Genomic DNA, 6,497 nt, shown 5'->3' on the forward strand with positions numbered 1-6,497 from the left:
ACACTGAAGTGTTTAATCACCGTGCTAAGCATGTAACCTATGAAGTTATAAGATTGTATTTTATAAGATTGTGCCACTTGCTATGTAAGATTTAATAATTAGGATTAATGTGCGATGTTTGACCTTGTCATGACCTATTGCAGGAGTGTCAAACTCCAGGCCTCGAGGGCCAGTGTCCTGCAGGTTTTAGATCTCACCCTGGGGCAACACACCTGAATCACATGATTAGTTCATTACCAGGCCACTGGAAAACTTCAAGACATGTTGGAGGTGTCCAAATTAATGGATTGCATCCTCTTGAGGCTGCATTTGTAGACCGATTACGTCACAGCGACGCGACGAAGGCTGTCCAGTTTCGTAGACTCCTCCGAATGCGTCCTCCTTTTCCCCGAATTTGAAGGATGGGTTGGGTGTATCCTTCGTGGCCCACCATATCCCAGAATTCATAGCGCGGCCCAGCCAATTCCAGTTTCCAACAATGGCGGCCGCTACGAAGTTTTAATATTACTCTTATTAATCTTTCTGGGTCACAAAATAAACTTTAAAGATATTTTCAGGCGAGAATGTAAGTGTCTAAACTTCAAATATCTACTCGGTTTATCAAGACCAGTGATGGGAATAAACAAGTAACGGTGTTACTAACGGCGTTACTAATGGCGTTACTTTTTTCAGTAACGAGTAATCTAACTAATTATTATCTAACTAAAATTATTTATTTATTTTTACAGGTCTGTGTTGCAACAGGTTAGTGCAACTAATTAACAGCAGTAATGTACAAAAATACTTTTGTTCTACTGATAATAACATACTTCGATTGCATGAATATTCATGTATTTCAATAATTTCAGGCTCACACAGTCTGAAACAATCAACCAGGAGGAAAGTCAACAACATGTGTACTCGGCTCTTTCCCACGGTCAGGTTTAACACTGTTTAACCAGTCACATTACAATGTTAAATAATGATTAAATGTTAGATCATTTGCACTTTATTATGAATTTTACTCAATTGTTATGAACTTGCAGGTGATCTTTGTGTTTATGAGACAATTAGAGGCTCTGAAGATGCTGCACCAGGTACAGTATGACAATGATGAGCCATGAAAGGGGATTTCAAGTAAATCAATTCATTTAAAATGTTTTTAATTTCAGGTGGATCACAAACACAGTAACATCAAATCTGATATTAGGTGCTGCAGTACTGCACTTCATTGTTACTTTAGCATCCTTGATCACTTTGGTGCAATTCTCACATCAGAAAAGTCACTTTCACCAATCAAAAGGCAGGTTTTAAATCAGAAATGCATACTCCCCACCTACATTAGACTTTCTAATTGTTTTTGTGCAAACAGCTATTGTTTCTACACTTACTTCACTGCTAAAGATATTTGTTATTGTGTTGATGCATTTCTCATCAGAATCTAACACCTCATCAAAACATTTTGTACTTTTGTCAGTCACAACTCACTTTCCTGAATACTGCCCAGCACTGCATTTGTTTTATATTATGTTATATATATGTGTGTGTGTGTGTGTGTGTGTGTGTGTGTGTGTGTGTGTGCAGCAAGTCTTGTGTCTAAAAAAATTAAATGCATCAGCTACATATATATACTGTTTAGACTTAGTACTTAGTACTACTTTGCATAGACTGCTTTGGGATGTGGTTGAAGGGGTAATTTTGATGAGCAGCTGACAAATCTACGTCAACTGTTTGATGCTGTCATATTGATATAAAGCAAAATCTCAGCAAAATGGGAAAAGGACCTTGCTGGATCTATGAAACTCTAAATCACTCACTGTTCTGAATACTATCCAGCATTGCAATGTTTTCAATCAAATTTCTTCAAGCTTTTTTCAAACATGTATGAAACAGTAAATCCAAAAACACCCTGGCAGTTTTACATTTAACAAATAGAGATACAAACTTGTGTCACAGCTGCAGTCTTGCCTGAGATTTTCATCAACATCAGTCCTATAAAAAATAAATATGCCATGCTGTCTCATCAGATTGTCATTTGGTGTCATTTATAATTCTGCCACATTTTAACATTTAAGAGTTAAACAATGTGGCAAATATTCTGCTAGGCTGTCTATTTTCCTGGGGAGTTATTTTATTATTTTTCATCATATACACTGAGACCAAATTTTCCTTGTTTTCTCAACTTTTATTATGTTTGTTTTTTCATTTAATTTTATTTCTAATTCACAGAAACTGAAGCCAAAACTACTCACAGAAAGCAAACAGCAGAACTATGACAGCAGGACATGATGAATCACAGTGATTTGTTTCTCCAATGGAGCCACGTTCAGCTGGAAAAGAAGGAGAGGGGGAATTTAGCCATGTTAGACACTGATTCAAACATCACGGGAAACTTTTATTTGTTTTGTTTCATTTTTAATTTAAAAAAAACTCTTGGATTTTGTCACATGCAGTATTTCTGCACTTTTCCATGAGACTTGATAATTCATTGACACTGAGTGCTAATTAATCATGTTCTGCGAATGTAAAAAAAAAAAACAAGAGACACCCACAAGAAGATAAATCACTGAATCAGCCATATAGATTACATTGTGTCAAACTTGCAGAACCAAATTTTAATTGCTTATGTATTTATTGTTGCAGTAATATTAACCATGCATAAACCTTCAGCTCAACTGATACCAAGAAAAAAGAAATGTGTACAGGGTTTTGTTAAATCCATCACTTAATGCCAAGATGGCTGTTAGGAAACAGTTACCAACTTGGGTTAGTTACTGTAGCATCCCTGGCTGAATGATGGTCTCTTATACTGATGCTTCACAGAGGTTTTATTGGAAAAGTTTTTATTGAAACATTCAGTGAAGACACCGTAAGAGCTAGGAGCAAAACAAAACCAACAATATTAATACCATAACATCAAAAGAAACAATTTTCTCCTGCTCACATATAGCATATACATCAAATTTACATCACTCAATTCATTATATCACCTCACTAACTTACAACTACACATAAAGGTCAAGGTCAAGGTTAACAACACATAAACTCTATTAAACGACATTTTGATTGCACGTAACTTATTCCGTTAAAGGAAACATTAACAAACCTTGTGCCACTGTCAGCCAGGTACTAACTGACAAAGGAAACGTGCATATTTTTCACTTTAAGGCACACTATTTATCCTATCCTAAAACAAACGTTACTAACAAGCCCTTTAACGGTTTTGCGCCAGTTTCCTGTTTCAAAATAAAAGCATGGATTTCAAAATAAAACTGAAGTACCTTTGAAACAAACGTAAAATTTTTTACCAAATTTAAAGGTCATTTACACTCCCACCAAATCATGAGTGTTTTAACAAAAGGGAGAACCATAACACGAATGATTTTTAAAAACAAATGACCTTAACCACAAGGCCTTTTACATAATGAAAACAAAGATTTATCCATGCATGAGCCCGCAGGTAATGTCCACAAGTCTTCATACAATAAAGGATATAGTCGTTGTCTTAGAAAGCCTCTAAAAGCAAGATCAGTTTCTGAATGGGCCGTTCAACAATAGATGGCTTGCCAGAACATTGACCCTCCCTTTTCATTTTCTGGTCTCCAAGACGAATTTTAACTTTCCTCACAAGTCCATCTTTATCAGCAACTGTTTCTTCAACTCTGGCTAATCTCCATTCATTCCATGGCAGATCATCCATCCTTTCGATGACTATGTCACCAACTTTCAGATTCCTTCTAGAAATAAGCCAACGTTGTCTAGTGGCAATATTAGAGAGATACTCTCTTCTCCAGCGGTTCCAGAATTGCTCTGCTAGATACTGGATATGACGCCATCTCTTACGAGCATACATGTCTTCTCTGATGAACGTCCCAGGAGGTGGTAAGGCTCCAGTGGGTTTCATAGTGAGTAGGTGATTAGGAGTCAGCAGTTCTGGACCATTTGGATCATTCAGGTTATCCACAGTGAGTGGACGGCTGTTCACAATAGACATTGCCTCGTAAAACAATGTCCTCAAACAGGCATCATCTAATCTTCCAGGTGAGAGTGAAAGAGTGGACCAAAGTACATTTCTTACTGTTCTGATCTGTCTCTCCCAGACACCTCCAACATGGCTTGAATGGGGAGCATTCATAATGAAGTCGCACTGCCTCTCAGCCAAGAATGCAGTCAGACGATTGACATCCATCTGTTTCAGCGCATTATACATTTCATTCTTAGCTCCAACAAAATTGCTTCCTTGGTCACATCTTATTTGTCGTACTGCTCCTCTTATGGAAACAAAACATCGGAGGCCATTAATGAAGGCATCTACTGACATATCATTCACCATTTCAATGTGAATTGCTCTACAACAAAGGCATGTGAAAAGCAGACCATAACGTTTATTCACCTTACGCCCTTGCTTTGTAAAAAATGGCCCAAAACAGTCCATTCTGCAATAAGTGAAAGGTGGAGATGGATCCACCCGCTCAGATGGCAGGTCTGCCATTCGCTGCTCCTCCACTGATCTCCTGAGTTTCCTGCATTTGACACACTGATGCACATAAGATGCAACAGCTCTGTTCATTCCTGGGATCCAGTATCCATTTGATCTGATCTCGTTGATGGTTATACCCATTCCTTGGTGTTTAACCTGTTCATGATGATGAGCTATTATCATCTTCGTTATGTGGTGGTGCTTTGGAATGATCATTGGATGTTTCTGAGAGGCAGGGAGAGATGCATTTTTCAGTCTTCCTCCCACCTTGAGGATTCCATCTTTGTCAAGAAAGGCATCCAATCGAAACAGTTTACTCTGGCGTGAAAGTTGTAAGCCATTACTAAGTAGCTGGATCTCATCTGGATACACTCGTCTCTATAAATCTCTTATAATGATGCGCTGTGCATCCTCTCGCTCCTGATCTGTGCTGTGACTTGTTGACTTGTCACTCTTGGCTTGGCGAAGAAGTCGTGTGTGAAAAGATTTTGTTTATTATTCAAATATGCTTTGCTTGTAACTGTGTAAACTCTGAATGACGACTCACCCTGATAAAACATGAAACCTTGCCTATGCTTATCAAATGCCTGTGAAGACAAGTTCCTGTGCAAAGAGCAACGGAAAATGCCACTTAAGCAGACGTTTAGTATAGTACGGACAGAATGTTTAGTAAGATATGCATTTGTCAGTTAAGCAATATATTCTGAGAACAGGCGGAGACTGCCTCCGTCTGCTGTGTAACCTACATGCCTATATAACCTGCAATAAAGAAGAGTACTGGTGTGACTCTCATTAGAGACGTTCACCCCATGTACATGTGATTGTTTATATTGTCTCACTGTGTCTCTGTTTTACTTTGGCAGCCTTCTATTTGGGAGATTTTCCCTTAACATTTCTTGGTCCTTCGAAGCCGGATGAGACGGCCTATTTAAAGCAGCTCTCACAGAAGGCGCCTCACCAGGTCCCGTCGGTGCGAGAAGCCCACATTGAAGTCTGCGCAAAAACGAAAACGAAACTTAAGACTCGTCCAAGACAGACTGGAAGCATTAAGCTCGTCTTGAGGACTGGTAGTCAGCTCGCCCGCAGAGGGTTGGAAGCACTAAAATAAATATTGAGCTCGTCATAAGTGATTGGTAGCTCCCCGAAAGGGTAAAATAGGCCTAGCTCGCCCACAGTGGCTGGAAGCAGTACGCTCGCCTTAAGAGGCTGGTAGCGTGAACGCGCGTTAAAACTGTCTGTCTTTTATTGTCTATTTTTTTGGTGGAATAAGTTGATTTCTACAGCACAATAAGGAGGCTGAACTATTCCACTGATTTGTTTACTGTCGGTTGCTGAAGTACTGGTGAATCGAGAGGAAGGTCGTGTTTTATCACGTAAAGGTGACACCGCTTTCAGAATAGCTTGAAAGTAGAAGGCGTGTCAGCCACCTCTCTCTGTTCTCGCCAGTGAAAGCGCCGCAGGTGTGTGTGTATTACTAAGCGCTAAAAGAAGCATAAACTAATAATGGGTAATAAAGCAACAAAACTCACTGCTGACGAGCAGTGGCTAGAAAAAGAAATGTCCAGGCGCCGGACAAATTAGTGCATATAGATGGAGAAATCCAAAGAAAACTAAATGTCCCACGTGGGAGGAAAATGCATTAACTAAATTATAAGAAACCCTCCAAGCAGAAATAAATACTGAAAAGGAAGCTAAAAAGAAATCAAAGCATACACAAGAGTTGTAATATTTTTAAAGCATGGAAAGAGGAATGAAGTGGAATAAACAAAAGGTTAAATTAAGGTTAACTTAAATTAAAGCAATGAAACAAAATTGGGAAGACAACCAAGCTGAATGAATAGAATGCGTGAAACCAGATAATTCACACAAAATATATCAAATAAAAAAGAGAGATGCATAAGGCATATTAAGGCTGTGTCATTGTTCAGCCAAGGAAAATGTCTCCAGCTTGGGAAGGTGTGAAGCTGCAGGTTCACACAGACCCGTGATGGATACATAATAAAATATAAACTAATATACTATTGTATATTAGTAGTAA

General features: G+C 38.6%; 1 long non-coding RNA gene across 1 annotated transcript; it reads left to right on the forward strand.

The window, feature by feature from the left end:
* The first annotated feature begins 725 nt into the window (after positions 1-725).
* LOC120439153 lies at positions 726-2,335 on the forward strand. The gene is made up of 4 exons (XR_005612415.1): positions 726-744; positions 849-916; positions 1,026-1,076; positions 2,209-2,335. It is a non-coding gene; the product is annotated as an uncharacterized LOC120439153 (long non-coding RNA).
* Positions 2,336-6,497: the final 4,162 nt, after the last annotated feature.

Source organism: Oreochromis aureus, linkage group 3 (assembly GCF_013358895.1).
Source record: "Oreochromis aureus strain Israel breed Guangdong linkage group 3, ZZ_aureus, whole genome shotgun sequence".
In the NCBI taxonomy this organism is placed as follows: domain Eukaryota; kingdom Metazoa; phylum Chordata; class Actinopteri; order Cichliformes; family Cichlidae; genus Oreochromis; species Oreochromis aureus.